Raw genomic sequence first — 21,924 nt, forward strand, 5'->3', positions numbered from 1 at the left:
TACGTATAATACACAATTATTTAATTCTTTCATGGGATATGAGCAAGTCCTCAGTCTCAACTGCCCTTCAGAAGGTGATGATGTAGACTACGAAGTTTAGATGCACCCACAGTGTTGTCGGAAAGGGAGCTCCCACTGATTTCATGTGATTAAACGATTTAGCTAAAATCAGGTATCGGAATAAAATTTCAAACACAGAACACCTTAATTTTGCTAAATCCTAGGATTACATCACTGGTTTCAGGTTGGCAGTTTCATGGGTGAGTATTTCATGGTATAGAAACACACACACACAAACTCAATAAGAGTTTCATTGTTGCTCCTGATTTTTCACAGATGAGGGCTTTTCTTCAAGCCGTCCATGTGCATATTAAAAAATCCAAGAGTAATTGTTGGAAAAAACAGAAGGGTCTCTTGGACATTCTGTCTCTTGGACAGAAGGGTCTCGTGGATAGCCTTACACTAATTTCATGAAAAATAAAAGAGCAACTTGTCAATCATCTTATGGCTGTTGAAAGAGTCTAATTGTGCACAAAGTGACAACATAAAATCAGTTGTAAATATTCAACAACAAATATATGTAGTACATGAAGCTAATTTTAAGATGAGTTGAAGCATTTATTATATAAATCAGTGTCTTTCTGTTTCCATTCCAGGTCACGTGCCATCTCTAGCCAATCTAATCCCCATGCCTCTGCTCAGACAAGGTGTGCACCCAAGTAGTCAGAGGACGAACAATACTCCCACTTCCTTCCCCATGGAAGCCTCTAAGTTCAATCAGAAGCATCTCAAGGACACATAATCAAAGTTGAATTTTGCAATGGTGAATTACATCCGAGTATCACTGCTCTGCAGATCCCCATGATGTTTCGACCTGACATTGCTCCCACAGCTATGTTATCTCCAAGCATTTCTACAAACTACAAAACCACTGCAGATGTTACACACATTGCACAGAAAGGTTATTGTCTAATACTGGCTCTAGTTTAGGTGTGCATCCAACTTTCAATAAATATTATTTTAAAAACACTTCACTCATATGGAGTAATTTTAGCTACAAATTCCTGAGGGGGGGAATATAGGGTGTAAATAGAAAATTATCTGAATTATTGGCTTCTGTCAGCATCACAAAAGACTGTGTACAAATAATTTGAAAAGGCACAAATCGGAACAGCTCAAAATAATTCAAATATCTGAAATATGATGAATTGTGTAACATTTCAATGTTTGAAAATTTAACAGTAGGCTTCAGTTGCTAAAAACACTTTGCAAATATGCACGTTCCATGACATGGAAGCAAATGGAATTCCAGCAATTGAGCATACTTGCTCTTTGGGCTCAATTACAGCAGAAAAGTAAGAGATTCCAAACACATCAACTTTGAACCTCAGATCCAAATTCCAGTCAGAAAACTGCTATCCAGAAGACTGAGGAGCCATGCCAGGCATGGCACAAACTCAGCTGGATAACAAACCTGAATAGAACTTCATGTTCCAAGAGGAGGACTGGGAGTGCTGAAATCTACATTAGGAAACGGTGAGCCAATTTAGCTGCGGCAGATTGATCAAAGTTTGGTAATAGGAATTACTGGCGCTAATTGAGGGGCAATGTACAACAACTATAACTGAAGAAATTAAAAATTAATATTGTCCCTTATAGCATTGTTAATCGTAACGTTCCTAGCCTGTCTGAAAATACTGTTCTTTCAGATTATGTAAATCATGGAGTGAAAATCTAACAAGATATAATACTGCTAAACAGTTCTGGTCCATTCCAAGAAATTATTTTAAGAGGATACACAGACAGAAAATACCTCGATGAAAATGGCTGAAGAAGTTATGTTTTAAAAAATTAATAGAGGTAGCGAAATCCAAGTCCTCTTCACTCTGAAACCTTGGTGAAGGCGGCCAGGATGGCCCAGGGAGTGCAAAAAAGGAAAAGGGCAGGTGGAGAAGAAAAAGACAACTCAAACCAGACAGAAAATATTTTAGATTTAGATTCCTTTGTCATGTACACTCAAGAGCACAGTGAAAAGTGTACAATGTTATCACACATGGTGCCATCTTATAGGTCCAAAGTACTGAGTTCCAAAATCTTAATTACAAAAGTAGAAAAGAGAGGTGAGTTGACAAGTCCAGCATGACAGTCGTCTTTCGCATAAAAGTAGCAAAATTTCAAAATAAAGTGATAAAGTCAAACTTGACAATCTTTTGTCACACTATTACCACACTAACCAAAATACATGTTTGTATCAAATTGATAACTGTAATTAGTGATGCAAGTTTTCATTCATATTAACAAGTTCAGAGATCGCCGAAGTTTCCTACGTGATAGCTTATCCAGGTTTTGCACTCCAAAAATTGGACAAATTCAGGAATAAAACATGCCCAAATAATCAATGAATGCATTATTGAGGTGACCATTCTTACAAGTGCTCGTTGACAAAAGCTTCATAAAATACATGTGTGAAAATACTTTCTTGAGAATACCATTTAAAATTATCTCCCCAACGTGATATAGTAAATTTACTTCTAACTGGTCACATTTTTCTTTCTAGTGTCAGGAGAACATTAAAAACAGAAACTATTCAGTCCATTCGGTCAACTGACTGCAATATTTTAATCCCACTTACCACCACTTGATCATGTTATAGCTCTTCAGGAGCAGATCTGCATGCATTCGGAATGAGTTGAAGGTTTCTGCCTCTCTCGCCAAACTTTGAAGCATATTCCAAACACCTAAGTTTTTCTTGTATGTCCCTTTTAATTCTTCTACCTTAAAACTGTGCCCTTGTTAAATGGTTTCCCACCAAAGGGAAACAGGTCCTTCCTGTCCACTCATTCCAAACTTCGCATCATTTTGACTCAGTCATCCCTTAATCTCCTCTGTTCAAAGCAAATTAACCAGAGCTATTCAATCTTTCTTCAGAGCTTCAAGTCCTGGCAACATTCTCCTAAGTTTCCACTGCACACTCTACGGCAATCATATTCTGCATGTACTGTTATCAAAACTGCACACAAAACGCGAACTGGAGCCTAACCAGCGTCTTGTGTCTTACATCACATCAATGTCAATGTACATTTGGAGTGTCAATTTCCAAAAGACCACTGGTCTCCTAAGTGACCTGGCTCATTATGTGCATTATACTCATACAGACACTTGCAATTCAATGGCAGAATCTTAGAAAGTGCCTTCTTTTCCATGCAAACCTGGTGTTTGAGTTTACATGTATAAATACAGTGTATTGTGATCTGGCTTACATAAGAGAAGTTAAGGAACTTGACATTCCTATTGTGCTCTGAGGTACTGGGTGATCAAGAACCAAATGTCGGAGGTGATAACAGGGCTTATTGAGATGATTCTGAAAAGACAGAGGTAGGAGAAAACTGCTCTATATTACCATATCACAACCTCCAAATCCTCATGATTTGACGAGGCATCACAGTTACTGATGTCATCTTTGCTCAAGAGTTTCATTTGTTGCAATGCTAGGTGGTCCAGAACATAGGAAGTCAAGGTAACAACAGGCTGAAAACTGGAAGCAAAACTCATTTGGTCAACTCTACTTCCTCCCTTCCCTTCCTCAACATCAGTGTCCTTTTCCGGGATTAGGCTAGCCACCAATATCCAAACATCTGGATTGTGCATCTTCACACCGTGCTTCCTATAAGAACTCAATTCCATTCTCCCAACTTCTCCACCTCAACTGTTCTGATCATGCCATCTCCCACAGGAAGGCCTCAAATGTCCACTGTTTTTCTCAACTCAAGGAACCCCCCCCCGCCCAAGGTGATAGGGCTTTTAGCAATGTCCGATCCATTTCCCGCACTGCTGTCCCCACTTCTCTTCGCTCCCACAAGGTCCCCCAATCCTCACAATCGACCCCACCAACCTCTATGTTCAGAGGACCATAAGCCACTTCCACCACCTCCAGACATATTCCTCTCTGCTTCCTTGACAGCCTTCCTTAAGGACCATTCCCTTTCAGACATCATAGTCCACTCCTCTTCCACTCCCAACACTGCTCACATCCCATGCAATCACCAAAGATGAAAAACTTGCCCAATTATTTCATCCCTCACAATCCAAAGCCCCAGATACACTTTTTAGCAGCATTTTACCTGCACTCCGTCCAATTTAGTTTCCTGCATTTGCTGTTCACAACATGGTCTCCTTTACACTGAGGACACAAAATGCAGACTGAGAGACTGCTTTATGGAACATCTATGTTCTGTCTGTAAAAATGACCCCAATGCTCCAACTGTCTGCCATTTCAACACACCACGTATTCCCTAGCCAATCTTTCTGTCTTGGGCTTCCTGCAGTGTTCCAGCAAGGCTCAGCCTAAGCTAGAGGAAAAACATCTCATTTTCCACTTGGAGACCTTGCAGCCTTCAGGACTCGACAGCAAGTTTAACAGTTTTAAAGGCTGAACACCACCTTCCATGCTTTCTATCGATCCCCAAACCACTCATCCTTTCATATCATGGGTCACTTTGAGCAGTCAACTCATTTTCATGCATTCACAGATCTCACTATCACCCATCTAAATTTTCTTCTTCCCTGGATTACTATCAACAATTCCTTTGCTCGACTCACCCTCTCTGGACTCAACTTATCACCTATTCCTTTCCCACCCTTTGTCATCAAGATAAATACCACATTTTCCAGATGCTATTAGTTCTGAAGTAGGGTCACTGGACTCAAAATGTCATTGCTGTATTTCTCAACACAAATGCTGCCAGACCTGCTGAGTTTCTCCAACAATTTCTGTTTTTGTTTCAGATTTCCAACATCTGCAGTTAAATATTTTTTATTTAAGCAATTAACCTCTATTTTTGTCCCATCTTGACCTCTTTTCACCAGGCATGACTCTAAAGCAGTCACCAGTGATGAAATCCAAATTGTTCCACAAAATTACAGTTAATTGGCCCTTCCAAAATATCTCAATTAATGACCTACCACCCCCTCTACGCTTCCTGATGCTGGTAAAATCCAGAAGCTATGACATGATTCCAGTCAATCATTTCTGTTCCCACTTTATGCCATGAACTTCCACCAATATTCAATTGGAGAGAACTAACTTTAGTTATTTTGATGTGGTCCAGGTGGATGGGAATTGGAATAATGCTGGTAGAACAGCAATGGGAGGTTTTCAAAGCAGACTAGACAACACACTCCCTTAAGGGAAAAAGGAAAGGGACCCGAAGCTATATCACAGAAATTCACCAAGGCTCCTTGTGAGACAACATCTTCCAGGCCCACAACCAGTACAGATCTGACTTGCTTTACTGTCACATTTATTGAGCTGCAGTGAAAATTATTGTGTTGTGTGCTAAACGGACACATAGCTCATTTATTTCTTCACTCTGCAGGCACCTTGCCTCTATTCCTGATGAAGGGCTTTTGCCCGAAATGTCGATTTTCCAGCTCCTCGGATGCTGCCTGACCTGCTGTGCTTTTCCAGCACCACTCTAATCTAGACTCTGGTTTGCAGCATCTGCAGTCCTTGTTTTTATATAGTTTACTTAAGTACATCAAAGTAATAGAACAAAATGTGGGCTATGATAACAGCTACATAGAAGATGCAGAGAAAGATCAAGTCTATTATATGAGAAGTTCATTCATAAGTCTGATAACAGCAGGGAAGAAGTTCTTCTTATATCTGCTGAGAAGGACAAGGGCAGCAAATACATCACCAACTGCAAGTTACCCCCCAAGCCACTCACGATCTTGACTTAGAAATAGTTCAGCGTGATATGACCATAACAATCAGGGGCAGAAATTAGGCCATTCAGCCTGGAGTCTGCCATTCAATCATGGCTGAAAAATTCCTCAACCTCATTCTCCCACTTTCTGCATGGAATCCTGGATCCCCTTGACAATCAAGAACTTATCTATCTATCTCAGTCTTAGATATACTCAATGACCTGGCCGCCACAGCCTGCTGTGGCAATGAATTCTATAGATTCATTACTCTCTGGCTGAAGAAGTTTCTCTTTATCTCCGTTCTAAAAGGTCTTCCCTTTATTCTAAGGTTGTGCCCTTGGGTCAGAGTCTCTCCTACCAATGGAAACATCTTCCCAACATCCACTATGTCCAGGCAAGTCAGTATTCTGTATGTTTCAATTAGAACCAACCCCTCCCCTGCCAGCCTTCTAAACTCCAAGTATAGACCCAAAGTTGTCAAACATTCCTCATATTAAGCTGTTCATTCCTGGGACTATTCTCGTGAACCTCCTTCAAATGTGCTCCGGGGCCAGTACATCCTTCCTGTAATATGGGGTCCAAAACTGGGGTCTCCAAATGTGGTCTGACCAGAGCCTCGTAAAGCCTCAGAAGTAAATCCCTGCTTTTATATTCAGGTCCTGTCAAAATAAATGCCATCACTGCATTTGCTTTCCTAAGTATTGAACTCACACTTTCCCACATTGTACTCCATCTGCCACTTGTTTGCCCACTCTCCTAGCCTGTACAAATCCTTCTACAGCCTCCCTGCCTCCTCAATGCTACCTGTCCCTCCATCTATCTTTGTATCACCTGCAAACTTAGACAGAATGCCCTCAGCTCCTTCATCTGGATTGTTAATGTATAAAGTGAAAAGTTTTGATCCCAATACTGAGCCTTGCTGAACACCACTTGTTAGCGGCTACCATCCTGAGAAGGATCCCCACTCTCTGCTTTCTGCCAAACAGCCAGGCTTCTATCCATGCTAGCAGCTTGCCTTTATCACTATGGGCCCTTGTCTTACTCAGTAACCTCCTGTGCTGCACCTTGTCAAAGGCCTTCTTCAAGTCCAGGTAGATAACATCCATTGGCTCTCTTTCGTCTAACCAGCCCGTTACTTTCTCAAAGAATTTCAGCAGAATAGTCAGGCATGATTTCGCCTTGATGAAACCATGCTGACTTTGCCCGGTTTTGCCATACACAGCCACGTATTCAGAAATCTCATCCTTCATGATGGATTCCAGGATCTTACCCATGACAGAGAATTGGCTAATTGGTCTGTAATTTTCCATTTTTTGCCTTACTCCCTTACTCCTGGGTTATCACGTCAGTGATTTACCAATCCTCTGACACACTCCCTGAGTCTAGGGATTCCTTAAAGGTCACCGCTAACACCTCCATTACCTCTTCAGCTATCTCCCTCAGAAGTCGAGAGTGTAGTCTATCTGGTTCAGGTGACTATCCACTTCAGGCTATTCTGTTCTTCTAGCACCTTCTCCTTGGTGATGGCGACCATACTCAGTTCTGCCCCGACACTCTGTTGAATTTTTGGGATATTACTTGTGTCTTCCAAGTGAAAACTGACGCGGAGTAATTATTCAGTTCCTCAAACATTTCACTGTTCTCCACTACTATCTCTCCAGTGTCATTTTCCAGGGGGCAAATTTCCTCTTTTGCCCTTTATATATCGAAATAAACTCTTTCTTTCTTTATATTAATAGCTAGCTTACGATCATGTTTGATCTTATCCCTCACTATTGCTTTTTTTGTTGCCCTCTGTTGTAAACTTTCAATCCTCTGGTTTCCCACTGCCCTTGGCCACATTACATGCTTTCTCTTTCATTTTCATGCTACCCTAACTTCCCTCGTCACCCCTGGTTGCCTCATCCTCCCTGTATCATGCCCCTTTTTACCTTGGGATGAATCTCTGTTGTGTCTCCTGAATTACTTCCAGAAACTTCTGCCGCTGCTATTCCAGTGTCTTTGCTGCTCGGCTCTTTTTCCAGTCAGTTCTACTCAGCTCCCCCTTCATGCCTCTGTAGTCGCCTTTATTCAGCTGTTTACCTCTGATTTTATCTTCTCCCTCTCAAACTGCAGAGTAAATACAGTCATATTATGATCACTGCCTACAAAGAGTTCCTTCACCGTAAGCTCCCTTATCGAGTCTGTGACTAGGTCAAAATCCTGAAATTCACTCCCTACTGGCATTGAGGATTGATTGAAAAGAAATGTACTGCACTTGTTCAAGAAAGTGGCTCACCACCATCTTCTCAAGGGCAACTAGCGGTGGATAGCAAGTGCTGGCTGAATTTTTAATAAGGCAATGACTGACACAGAAATTAAAACAGAAGAGACTTATGACAAAAAATTTGACTTCACAATACGGTACAATGCCTCTATGCCCTTCCTTCATTTCAGACTCTGCATATCTAATTTTGTTGAAATATAAAAGCACTTCAAAGGCAAATATTTCCCATATTTAAAAGTATGGCGTTTCAGAAACTAGCCCCTCCGAATATGTAGGAAAAACAATGCTGGCCATGAACAAGTAGTTCACACTCCTCGAATGCTGGTCTTAACTTTGTTTGTCTTGGTTTACAGAAGTTAAAAGGTTCATCACACAGTAGCATTTCACTGCTGCTGCAATCATATTAGCCTATATTCTACTATTTTGTAGATTACATTATAAAATGTAAGCCTTGACTTGTTGCCCAAGTATGCTTGCTGAATCTGAAGGTTGTGGGTTCAAGATTGCTCCAGAGACATAAACATATCATCTAGGCTAGCATATCGTGTCGCACTGAGTGAGTCCATCACTATCTGAGGTACAGTTCTAGTTATAATTCAAAGTTGATAAATTATGACATTCAAAGAATGTTGTGAGGAGGGTATCATATTGCAGCACCACAATGCTTTTAAAAAGGTTTTATTTCCTTCTGTTACCGGCATAAAAGGGAACACTGGAATCCTGGAATACGTGAAAAGAGGTTTGAGGTTGAGAACTGAGGAATCTCAGGTGATGAGCACAAAAGTAACTCAAAGAAAGCATTGAATTTTGTCAAAATAATAAATCCAGAACATCACTTGACATTAAACAGTAACAAAAGAACAAGGCACTGGGCACAGAATCAAACTGATAAAAGGCAAATTTGGAACGGATGTCAGAAAATTCTTCACAAACTGTTGAACATGTGGAATGAACTTCTACTTATGGTGATGGACAAAACCTGGGATCATTAAGTTATTGGATTCTCAGGGAAAGAGGAGAATGGATGGATACTCAGGATGATGAGCTAAGCTGAGGAATGGATTTCCTTATGGCTCTAACTTGTAGAGTGCTGCAAATGAATTTTCAGAACTCAACAAAAATAAAGCACTTGACCATAGCATTTCGACATTAAAAACACTACAGAAAGTTAAACTGTCATCGTTGTACCATGCATCCTACTACAACATTTGAATGCAGACCCAAACATGATGGACAATTTGAATGCAGATTTTTCCAGCTTTCTCATTTCCCATCCCCCACCTTTTCTCAGTCCAAACCCTCGGACTCAGCACCGCCTTCTTGACCTGCAATCTTCTTCCCGACCCCCTCTGCCCCCTCTCCGGCCTATCACCCTCACCTTAACCTCCTTCCACCTATCGCATTCCCAACGGATTCTCCTGTTCCTTTGATGCTGCCTGACCTGCTGCTCTTTTTCAGCAACACATTTGTAAGCTCTGATCTCCAGCATCTGCAATCCTCACTTTCTCCTAACTGAGAATAAGGGCTCGAGGTGGGCCAAGGAAGCATTCCAATGCCATTAGCAACAATTGATTAGCTTTAAAACAATACTCAGAGTACAACGGGATCTTGATCAGATGGGCCAATGGGCCAAGGAGTGGCAGATGGAATTTAATTTAGATAAATGTGAAGTGCTACATTTTGGAAAGGCAAATCAGGGCAGGACTTATATATTTAATGGCAAGGCCCTTGGGATTGTTGCTGAACAAGGAGACCTTGGAATGCAGGTTCATAGTTCCTCTAAAGTGGAGTTGCAGGTAGATAGGATAGTGTTTGGTATGCTTGCCTTTATTGGTCAATGGATTGAGTACAGGAGGTTATGGCATGGCTGTGCAGGACATTGGTTAGGCCACTTTTGGAATACAGCATGCAATCCTGGTCTCCCTCCCATTGGAAGAATGTTAATAAACTTGAAAGGGTTCAGAAAAGATTTACAAGAATGTTGTCAGGGTTGGAGGATTTGAGTATAGGGAGGAACTGAAGAGGCTGGGGCTGTTTTCCCTCAAGTGTCAGAGGTTGAAGGGTGACCTTTATAGGAGGCGTATAAAATCATGAGGAGTGTGGATAGGATAAACAAACAAAGTCTTTTCCCTGGGCCGGATGAGTCCAGAACTAGAGGGCATAGGTTTAGGGCGAGAGGGTAAAGTTACAAAAAAGAGACCTAAGGGGCAACGTTTTCACGCAGAGGGTGCTGCATGTAAGGAATGAGCTGCCAGAGGAAGTGGTGGAGTCTGGTACAATTGCAATATTTAAAAGGTATCTGGATGGGTATATGATTAGGAAGGGAGGGCTTAGAGGGACATTGGGCCAAGTGCTGACAAATGGAACTAGATTAATTTAGGATATCTGGTCAGCATGGATGAGTTGGGCCTAAGAGTCTGTTTCTGTACTGTATATCTTTATAACTCAATCAACCAGTGTATAAGATGCTAGCATAGCTTGCGACACCCTCAGCCCATGAATGAAATAAAAAGAAATTAACCATGTCAAAATTTGGAAATTTAAAATACAATTAAGTGTAGTTTTAATTAGTCAATGAAAAAGGAGTAGCAGATGCCAATGTCAGCACGTGATCTCAAATAATACTGTATCCCTTAGGCACTTAAAGCTTTGTGTGTCTTAACTGCCAATATGGTAGGAATAAAATCAAAATGCACGAATGTCTTTTGGTCACAGATGCTTTATTTCTTTGATTATTCATTGGTGATCTTTGAATATGGTAATACATCACATTCAGTGAAAATGGAGAGGTAGTGGTAATGTCACTGAACCTAGCTATTTAGAATCGCAAACCAATGTTCTGGAGAAATGGATTTGAACCCCAGCATGGCAACTGTTGAAATGTGAATTCAACAAAAATCTGAAGTGGAGACGTGGCCTAATGATGACCATGTGACCACTGTCAATTTTCATAAAACTGATCTGGTTCATTTATGTACTTGAGGGAGGGAAATTAGCTGTCCTTATCTAGTCAGACCTACATGTGACAGAAACATGGTTGACTCTCAACTTCCCCATGAGCAACTGGGGATGCGGAGTAAATGCTGGCCTACACCCACACCCCAAGAACGAATAAAACTCAAGTGCCACATTTGCACATGAAAGGAAAACACCAATATTATTTGGAGCTGGGATCTATGATTGTGCACAATGTGGTCAATTTGAGTAACAGTTCCAGAACAGAACAAAGCAGAAGGTAACAATGCCTCAATGCCTCTCAATCTAGCAGATGCTAGATTGAGAGTGAGGACAAGCACCACACATCTCGTTGAGTTAACATTCACAGCAATCTCTGTGAAATTTAATCAATTTGCTGGATAAGATTCACTGGTAAATTCACAGAATTCTAAACTTCGCTGAAAGAGAAAAACTATGAACTTGCACAATCAATGGCAGATTTTTAAAAAAATAAAGTATACAAATAACAAATTTATAAGCTGTGTGCGCAAGGTATTTTCGATACAAATGAGTATGCAAAGTCCATAATAGCGTTGTCACAGCCACGCCTGTGGCTACTTTATTATTCACATTAGACAACACTGGGTTACAGCACTTAATCTTATGTCCAACAGCTAAATATTAACAATTTAACTGATTAAATCTTTCAGACCATTGGACTCCTGATGGTCACCATAGCATACAGAGTTTCTTTAACATCACTGCAAATTTTATATAGTTGAGTAAAAGTACAAGGATATAAACTGATCAATGTACATGGTTGAACGCAAAGAAAATGATGTCTTTCCAACTGAAAAATAAGAACAAACAATTGAAATGTAAAGTGGATTCTGGGGAAATATCCAATATTGACCAATAAAAATTTCTGTTCCATCCATTCAAATACACATGGGAAATATTAGTTCACTAGTTTTGTACGGGTGAATTCCTCAACAAGACTGGTAACACGCTTCTGCTAGGAACAGATGGAAACAATTTTATTACATTGAGCAATAATATACTTTGCACAAACACATTTAATTCAAACCAAGGTACATTTTAAAATTACTTCAGCAAAAATTTAGCAAATGAGATTTTTCAAAAAATGGCCTTTAGGAAAACAAGCTGGACTTGTTACTCTGTTTGGATGCTAAGGCCATGTTGGACTTTTCAACGTGTTAGAACAGAAACAAAAACTGTAGTGCAAGTTAATCTTTTTACTACAAGCATACTTCAATTGCAAAACATTTCCCGTATTACTTGGTATGGAAAGAATCATTTTATAAAAGATGCATTTTAATGCCAAAAAAATTCTATGTAACAAACAGCTACTGTATCAAATCTACCTGTGACATTTATAACTCCCAATATACCCTTTATAACTGGCAGTAAAATCAGGTTTTTAAAAAAATCACAGGCTACATCTTATTCTTAGTCCTATGTGGCACACAGCATCAGATTTATTTCACTTTTCAAATGTACAAAATTGCTAAAGTCAAGACATGGTCCGATGTCGAACATGTCTTCAGTCACCTCATAGTTTCCTGTGGTTCTACTACCATCTAGTGGACATCACGAGTTAGTACATCAATAAGATTTAAGAACTTCATTTTGGTTCATCTTCATCCTTATCCACAAAGATTGAATTGGTGGAAGACTAATTTTTGAGAGACAGAATCTGGCCAAAGTGGCCTAGGAGCAGCTACTTGCAAGTACATGCACATCAGGCATTCAAAACGAGTAACAGAGAGAGTGCAAGACTAATTGCAAGTAAGAAGAGTGGCACCGACAAGTCCAGAGAACCCCAGATGTCAAGGGATGTACATCATCAGCAAAGGGAAAAAACACTCATGGTAGTTACTAAAGGCTCAAAATGGCAGCTGTCCTAGGGGCGGAAAGAACATGCAATGGAATTACTTAAAAAATACATTAGCACAGTGAAGAAGGGACATAAAAAAACTATCAAGGAAAATCTAAATGCGTTTCAGAAATATATTAGGAGCAAGAAAATAATCAGGAAAAGAGTACATCCATCAGGGTCCAAAGTGGCTATGCATGGAGTCAGAAGACACAGCGAGGTTCCCTGCATCTGTATTTTCTGTAGAGGACAATCGACATATAGAAACCAATCAAGCAGAGAGACTGTGATATACTTGAACAAAGCAGCATTCGGAGGTTGGGGGGAAGAGAGAGGGGGCGGGGGAAGAATAGTGAGAGAGAGAGAGAGAGAGAGAGAGAGACAGACACACACACACAGAAAGCAGGAGAGCAAATAAATTCCCACATTCAGATAGATGTATCCCAGGCTGCTGTGGGAGGCAAGGATCGAAATTGCAAGGGCTCTGACATAAATTTTCTTATCATTCTTGACACAGCAGGGATACCAAGGGACTGAAGGACCACTGATAATGTACCAATATTCAAGAAGGTTAGTAGGGATAAATCAGGCAACTACAAGCCGGTGACTCAACACATGGGGAGAGAAAATACTGGGAGAGAATTAATCTTTACTTGGGGAAGCAAGGATTAATCAAGGACAGCCATCTTAGTTTTGGAAGGGGGAGACCATGTCTAACAAATTTGAACTTTTTGAGGAGATGATTAGGAGTGCAGATGAAGGTCGTGCAATTGATGCAGCCTACATGAACTTCAGTAATGCTTTTGATGATGTATTGTGCTGCACACTGCTTAAGAAGCTAACAGTCCATAGGGTTCAGGGCTTTATATAACATTAGTTAGGACATAGTTGGTGACAGTTGACAACGGATTCATAGTCATCATTCTCAATTCCAGATGGTTTTTATTGAATTTAAATTGCGCTATCTGCCATGGTGGGAGTCAAGCACTAGCCCCCAGAACATTACCTGTCTCCTGGATTTCTACCCATACCTGAATCTCTATCATTCCACTGATACCACTAGGCTGTTGCCGCCCTAAAACATATGATTGTGTATCATAAATAAGTTCCTGTTTCAGATTGGTGTTCAGTTCTCAGAAAAGGCGATTCAGTTAGATCAAATACTTGCTGCTTTGAGAAAATTTCCTTCAGGAACAGTAATTTCCCTTGGCATCAATGAAACAGATTTGGCATTTCAGAGTGATACAAGTCGAGAATTTAGGTATTGGGAAGTTTCAAGATGGTCCAGATATGAGGCACACACAAAAAGAATGAAAGACAGGCAGATGAGGCTGAAGCTATTAAAACAAAATAATAAATTAACAAAGTTAATAATAGATGCTGCAGGTGCATTGCAAGCTTCCATGAAGCAATTAACTGTCAAGAAGGATAATAGAAATTACAAAGTCTAAACTTCTGGAGATGGTAATAATCAATCCAAAAAAAAAAATCCTTCTACACATACAAAAATAATAGTTTCTTCTCCAAAATTCATCAACTTGAATCCCAACCTCAATTTAATCACCATAAGCCTCTTCTAAACTCCAGGCCCACCTCGGTTCCAGCATGCACCAACATAATTTCGTTTGGATATCTATTTGTACCGTAGAATGGGACGAGTACCTGACCTCCATCAAAAATATTCATTTAGTAATATAATGCCTTGAACTGTCAATTTGCTCAGGTCAAAGCGCATTACTCATGCTTAATCATTTCACAATGCAGAAAAACAGCAAAGTAGTTATAACATTCAATTGAAATATTAAAACAAACATTGTTAAATTGGACCTGGAAATTCACAAACCTGATTGATTTGTTGTCAGTTTGTTTGCAAGAAACTTCTATTACCTTCCTCTGCATTAATTTCTCAATTGAAATTATTTCATCATTTTCTGTGGCCTTCAAAAGGGAAAAAAAAGGGAATTAGATGAGGCCTAAATGGAAAAAGATTGCAGGGCCAAAGGGAAGGGCGAGGTATGGATTTGTTAAATCGCTCCTCTAAAGTGCCAGCACGGGTTTAACACACTGTTAAAGCCTGCTATGATTCTAAAACCAAACAAACCTCTCTCATGGGAAATCCTTTAGGGTACTTCAAGGATCTATTGGTTTTGGAATCAACGTAGCAACCAAATCTGATGAGGAAACAGCTATAAGTTTCAAGAATACTATCAACAAGAAACAAAACAAAAGGAACTGCAGGCAATAAATGCATCACAAAAAAAGAATTAAGCTGCACATCTCAAAATGCTTCCAGAAACACTTGCCAACAGAAAATGTGAATCCCTAGTAATTTTTCCATTTCGCAAAAGGCATTTTACCATGTTGCTAAAATTAACCCAAAGCCTCGTCACAGACTATCATGATACAGGTATTGTTTTTATTTGCCAAACAAAGCAGCCATTTTGCTCAAAGCAAGATAACACAAACAGCAATGAGATGAACGATACTTCATGGCACTGCCAATGCCCAAAATAAGGTAACCGCCAGCAGGTCAATGAGGCAACTGAGCACCACCTTCTCCAAGGGCAATTAGAGATAGAAAACACCTTCAGGGTACTTTGGACCTAAACACCCAGATCTCTCTGTATATGATTTTTCCTCAGGTCTTTTCCATTTACTGTATAGTTTGCTCTCGAATTCGGTCTTCCAAGATGCATTACCTGGCATTTGCCCAGATTGAAATCCATTTGCCATTTCTCTGCCCAACTATCCAACCTATCTATATTCTGCTGCATTCTCTGACAGTCCCCTTCACTATCTGCTACTCTACCAATCTTGGTGTCATCTGCAAATTTGCTAATCAGACCACCTATACCTTCCTCCAGACCATTGATGTATGTCATAAATTAGCGGTCTCAGCATGGATCCTTGTGGAACACCACTGGTCACAGTTCTCCATTTTGAGAAACTCCCTTCCACTACCACTTCCTGTCTCCTACTTACCAGCCAGTTCTCTATCCACCTAGCCAATACACCCTGGACCCCATGCGACTTCACTTTCTCCATCAGCCTACCATGGGGAAACTTATAAAATGTCTTTCTGAAGTCCATGCAAGACTTCTACAGCCCTTCCCTCATCAATCAACTTTGTCACTTCCTCAAATAATTCTATTAAGTTGGTAAGACCTGACATTCCCTGGATAAAACCACGCTTCCTATCACTGTTAAGCCCATTTTCGTTCAAATGTAAATAGATTGGGTCTGAAATTTGAAGTAGTCTGAAAATTAAATGAATTCACTCAGTTCCATGAAAGTCATCCAAATGGAGTTACTCCAAGAATTAGTTCCACTGCTGCTTTTTTTGTGGACAAAATAAAGAATGCAAACTCTTAATGAAGTTAAATATTCTTCTCAGGTTAATGTTTTCTCCACAAAGGAAAGGCTTTGATTTAACAGCATCAAAATAAATACAAAGGAGCGTTTCTTTGAAACTTTCCAAACACGTGACCTTTTTGGTGGAGCACGGCAGCAGACTCATGAGAACACTATCATCTCCAAGTTCAGTTTCAAACGGAACACCATACTGCAGTGGAACATGGCTGCTCCTTCATTGTCAGCGAGTCAAAATCCTGGAAGGCCCTAACTTCACTGTGTGTGTCCCTATATCAGATAGACTCTAGAGGTTCAAGACACCAATTCAGCGGCAACTTTTCAGGAGCAGTTAGGGATAGGAAACAACTGTTGGACTTGCCAGCAGCACTCATCCCATGTATGAATACAAAGAAAGACAGGTTCAAAAGCAATATAGAAAAGTAGACCAAGTTAACCTACTTATTTGAGCACATATAGATATTAAGGTAGATGAGGAACGGGTAAGCAATTCTGGCCTAGCCAGGGATGCTAACATCCCAAGATTGAACACATTTTTAAAAATCACCTTTGTAACTGATATGTAATGATAGGAAGCATAATGTGGAACTTCACAATAGAATTCAGTTCTCAGTTAAGATAATTTCTTCCACTGCAATATTTCAAATCAAGTGTAGCCATATTGACTGGATCTTGAGCTAGCTGAATATTAAAACATCTATATGTACATCAAATCAAAAACAATTTTCAATTGAACAGAGCCTGCCTAATAATACTCCTCCAGATTGCTGCCAAACCTTTGAATGAGCTAGTTCAAAGCTGAAACAAACCCCTCTGTAATTTTAATGATTTTTGTTCAGAATCTAAATTTTACAAAATTAGAAATGTTGACAAGACAAGAACTTATGATTTAAACAGTGAAGTGTTAAAAGGTATTTGGCACACAGATGACAACGCAACAAAACATTGAGGAAACAATGCAACAAAGGAATGAGAAAAGACCCACCCAGATCTCAAAACTCCAGGTCCAGCTTTTTCAGACTTCAAACCCATCTGTCTCCACCCTTGGCATTATTAACCTCTTCAAAGAGGTTGCTAATGAATTTTGAGATGTAATGTGTTCAACTTGCAAAATTTGCTCAATTTGAGAATGATTGCATCAGAGTGGAAAACAGAAACATAACTCTGGTATTCAAGAAGGAAAGGAGACAGAAAACAGCAAACCATAAACCTGTTAGCTTGATGTTGGTCATGGGGGATGTATTAGAATCAATCACTAAAGAGATTAGAGGTTGCACACTTCCAAAAATTCGAAGTCTTCAGGTAAAGACAGCACAGTTTCAAAGAAAAATTATGTTTCATCAGTTTACTGAAATTCTTTAAAAGAGTCTCATGCCCTGTGGATAAATGGAGTCTGTACATCCAGTGTACTGTGATTTCCAGAAGGGATTTTATAAAGTACCACATTGCCTTCCTCTTTTGATTTCTACTCTTCTACCTTTCAATTCCAGCTTTGTTACCCTCACTCTCATCTTCCTGCTCAGATCCCACTGTATGAGCTAATGTCCCAACAAGGATGTTGGTCTCAGTCTCGCTGGGGTTTAACCTGTTCAACTTGTAGAGATCACATCTTCCCCAGAAGCAATATAATGTCTCAAGAATCCAAACCCTCCCTTCAGTTTCAAATACAAACTGTTTATTCTCCTATTCCTCCTGATCTTGCTAATACTGGGAGTAATCATGAGACACTTAAGTTTCAACTTCAACTATACTTAGACATCATTCACTCACGGCATAAAACTGATGGCAATTTCCCTTCAAGAAATGCATACACCTTTTACAGTCAGAGTCAAAGAGATGAACAGCACGGAAACAGATCCTTCAGTCCAGCTCATCCATGCCGACCAGCTATCCCAACCCGATCGAGTCCTACCTGCCAACATACGACCCATATCCCTCCAAACCCTTCCTATTCATTCACACATCCAAATGCCTCTTAAATGTTGCAATTGTACTAGCCTCCTCCACCACTTCCTCTAGCAGCTCATTCCACACATGTACCACCCTCTGCATGAAAAAGTTGTCTCTTAGGTCTCTTTTATATCTTTCCCCTCCCACCCTAAACCTATACCCTCTAGTCCTGGACTCCCCGACCCCAGGGAAAAGGCCATGCCTATTTACCCTATCCATGCTCCTCATGATTTTATAAACCTTAATAAGGTCACCCCTCAGCCTCTGATGCTCTAGGAAAAACAGCCCTAGCCAATGCAACCTCTCCCCAGAGCTCAAATCCTCTAACCTTGGCAACATCCTTGTAAATCTTTTTTGAATCCTTTCAAGTTTCACAACATCCTTCCAATATTCCAAATTTGGCCTAACCAATGTCATCGAGTCATAGAGATATACAGCATGGAAACAGACCCTTCGGTCCAACTTGCCCATGTCAACCAGATATTCTAACCTAATCTAGTCCCATTTGCCAGCATTCGGCCCACATCCCTCTAAACCCTTCCTATTCCTGGATAGCTGCAACATGACCTCCCAACTCCTGTAACTCAATATTCTGACCAAAAAGGAAAGCATACCAAACGCCTTCTTCACTATCCTATCTACCTGGGACTGCACTTTCAAGGAAGTATGAACCTGCACTCCAAGGTCTCTTTGTTCACCAACACTCCCTCAGACCTTACCATTAAGTGTATACGTCCTGCTAAAATTTGCTTCCTCAAAATGCAGCACCTCACATTTATCCAAATTAAACTCTGCTAGACTTCAGCCTATTGGCCCACCTGATCAAGATTCCATTGTAATCTGAGGTAACCCTCTTCGCTGTTCACCACACCTCCACTTTTGGTGTCATCTGCAAATTTACTAACTGTACCTCTTAAGCTCACATCCAAATCATTTATATAAATGACCAAAAGTAGTGGACCCAGCATCGATCCTTGTGGCACTCCACTGGTCACAAGCCTCCAGTCTGAAAAACAACCCTCCACCACCACCTTCTGTCTTCTACCTTTGAGCCAGTTCTGTATCCAAATGGCTAGTTCTCCCTGTACTCCATGGGATCTAAACTTGCTAATCAGTCTCCCGTGGAGAACCTTGTCGAGCACCTTACTGAAGTCCACAAAGATCACGTCTACCACTCTGCCCACTTCAATCATCTTTGTTACTTCTTCAAAAATCTCCAAGTCTGTGAGACATGACTTCCCATGCACAAAGCCATGTTGACTATCCCGAATCAGTCCTTGCCTTTCCAAATACATGTACATCCTGTCCCTCAGGATTCTTTCCAACAATCTGTCCACCACCGACATCAGGCTCACTGGTCTATAGCTCTGTGGCTTGTCCTTACCACCTTTCTTAAACAGTGGCACCATGTTAGCCAACCTCCAGTCTTCCGGCACATCACCTGTGACCATCGATGATACAAATATCTCAGCAAGAGTCCCAGCAATCACTTCCCTAGTTTCCCACAGAGTTCTAGGGTACACCTGATCAGGTCCTGAGGATTTATCTACTTTAATGCGTTTCAATACAGAAGGTTAACAAGGTCACTCAAAGGATTCCTGATGAAGGGCTTTTGTCCGAAACGTCGATCTTCCTGCTTCTCGGATGCTGCCTGACCAGCACCACTCTAATCTAGACTCTGCTCTCCAGCATCTGCAGTCCTCACTTCTGCCAAGGTCATTCAAAGAGCTGGGGAAGGGAGTTTCAGCCAACCTCCCACAACAGTCCAAGCAAGCTTGCAAATAAAAAAACCAAAGCCAGAAGGAGCTGTCAGTATTTTGATTTTGAAAGGCAGACGCAGGTAAATACTAAGTGCTTATTAGAATAGAGTTAAGTGTACCACAGAGATCAATAAACAGTTCCAGTAAAAATAAAATCATATGTCTCCCATTCACCACATCTTCTGGACTACACAAAACAATGATGTCTACTAGCCACTAGTTGTGATTCAAATATCAAGAAATATTCCATCAAGCAATTTCTCCCAGTCACTTGCATTGCTTGTGTTCAAACCAATTCAATTTCATTCAACAATGGTTCTATCCCTGTCGTCAAATGATTTGAATCCTTGTGAGTAGATTTCCCAGCAGTCATCAGCAATTACTTGTTAATGACGATAATTGTCCACCTAGGAAATTCCATGTCACTATCGGACGATAATTGTCCACCTCGGAAATTCCATGTCACTATCATGGGTTCTCTGGGTCCTTGTGTAGCTGATGAGCCCAATCCTGGAGCCACATCTCTGACCAGACATTTGGAAAATGTTTCTGGGAGGTGGAAATGACCTTTGGTCTCGAGATCGCTCCCACTCCTTCTCCAGTTTCTTTTTCATCCCTCCTGTTGCTGCTGGGTATTCTCAAAGAATTGCATCCCATCATACAGGGGTTCACTCCCAATCGGTTGCTTCTGATTAAGGGTCTCCCATGCACAGACATCTGTATTGCATTTCTTGAGGGAAGCCTTCAGGGAATCTTTGAAATGCTTTCTTTGTCAAACACTCACTTGAGTGCCTTCCTGCAGCTGGGCAAAGAAGATTTGCTTTGATATTCAAACTCGGGCATCCTAAGCATTTGGCCAGCCAAGCAGAATTCATTTTCAATGACTAGTGACTTGATGTTGGTGCTATTGGCTCCTTCAAGGATGCTGTTGTTTGTATGCCTGCCCTACCAGCTAATATGGAGAATGCATCTCAAATAGTGTAGATGGTACTTCTCAATGGCTTGGAAGTGATATCTATGTGTATTCCATACAGAAGAGTCAGAAGGACAACTGCCTCATATACAAGGATCTCTGCATTAGCACAGATGTTGCAGTCTTTGAAGACTCTCGTCATTAGGCATCTGAAGGCTGCGCACTGGATGCAATGTTGGATCTTTTATCTATGTCAGCCTTAGATGAGAGGTGGCTCCCCAGTTAGGAAAAATGTTCCACATTTGGGAGGATTTTTATGAGAGATCTTAATGGAGGGATGGTCCATAACTTGGTCTGGTATGGGTTAGTAAAGGATGGAGACTTCTTGCAGTTGAGGCTGAGATCAATGTTTTGGTATACTTCCACAAAGACATGAAGTGAGGCTTGAGATTCTCTTCCAACAGCAGAGATGACATTGGCATCCACACGCACAAGCGAGGTGAGTGTTATTTCTTCTTATTTCAACTGTGAGATCGTAAGGTTTTCTATCCATTCTGCAGACAAGGACATCACTGTGAAGCTTGTTCTTGACAAGTAGAATGGTGGAAAAGAAGATGGAGAAAAGGGTAGGGGCAATAACACATCCCAGCTTGACACCTGTCTTGACTTCAAAGGATTCTGTCATATTACCATTGGTGAGGACAATCATCAACATCTCGTCATGGAGAATGATGATGAAATCTCCTGGACAGCCAACCTTTACAGGGTTTTCCACAGCACTTCTTAACAAACTGAGTCCAAAACCTTGTTCAGGTCGATGAAGGCCAAATAGAGTGGTTGGTATTATTCCTGGCATTTCTCTTGAAGTTCCTGCGCAGTGAAAACTAAGATCATTGTCCTGCAGTTTGGTCAGAAGCCTGACCAGCTTTAAGGAAGGATTTCCTCGGAGATTGGGGGACAACACTGAGCGAGGAATCAAGAGACAATCTTCCTAGTGATGGAGAGTAGGGAGATTTCTCTGTGGTTCTCATAATTCACTTTGTCTCGTTCTTAAAGACAGGAGTGAAGGAACATCCCTGAGATCAGCAGGATTTCTTCTTTGCCCTATATTTTCAGGAAAGTT

The 21,924-nt window shown here is 40.7% G+C and overlaps 1 protein-coding gene across 8 annotated transcripts in view; it reads right to left on the reverse strand.

Annotated features, from left to right (window-relative positions):
- mpp7a (membrane palmitoylated protein 7a) overlaps positions 1 to 21,924 on the reverse strand; it is a 429,268-nt gene that overhangs the window by 297,398 nt on the left and 109,946 nt on the right. Inside the window, exon 4 of one of the 8 annotated variants that reach the window (XM_043690503.1) lies at positions 14,653 to 14,747. The exons of the other annotated variants lie outside the window; for them this stretch is intronic. The gene's annotated coding sequence lies outside the window, so the exon portion shown is untranslated. The remainder of the gene's footprint in view (positions 1 to 14,652; positions 14,748 to 21,924) is intronic. 8 annotated transcript variants of the gene reach the window in all.

Source organism: Chiloscyllium plagiosum, chromosome 5, assembly GCF_004010195.1.
Source record: "Chiloscyllium plagiosum isolate BGI_BamShark_2017 chromosome 5, ASM401019v2, whole genome shotgun sequence".
Classification (NCBI taxonomy): domain Eukaryota; kingdom Metazoa; phylum Chordata; class Chondrichthyes; order Orectolobiformes; family Hemiscylliidae; genus Chiloscyllium; species Chiloscyllium plagiosum.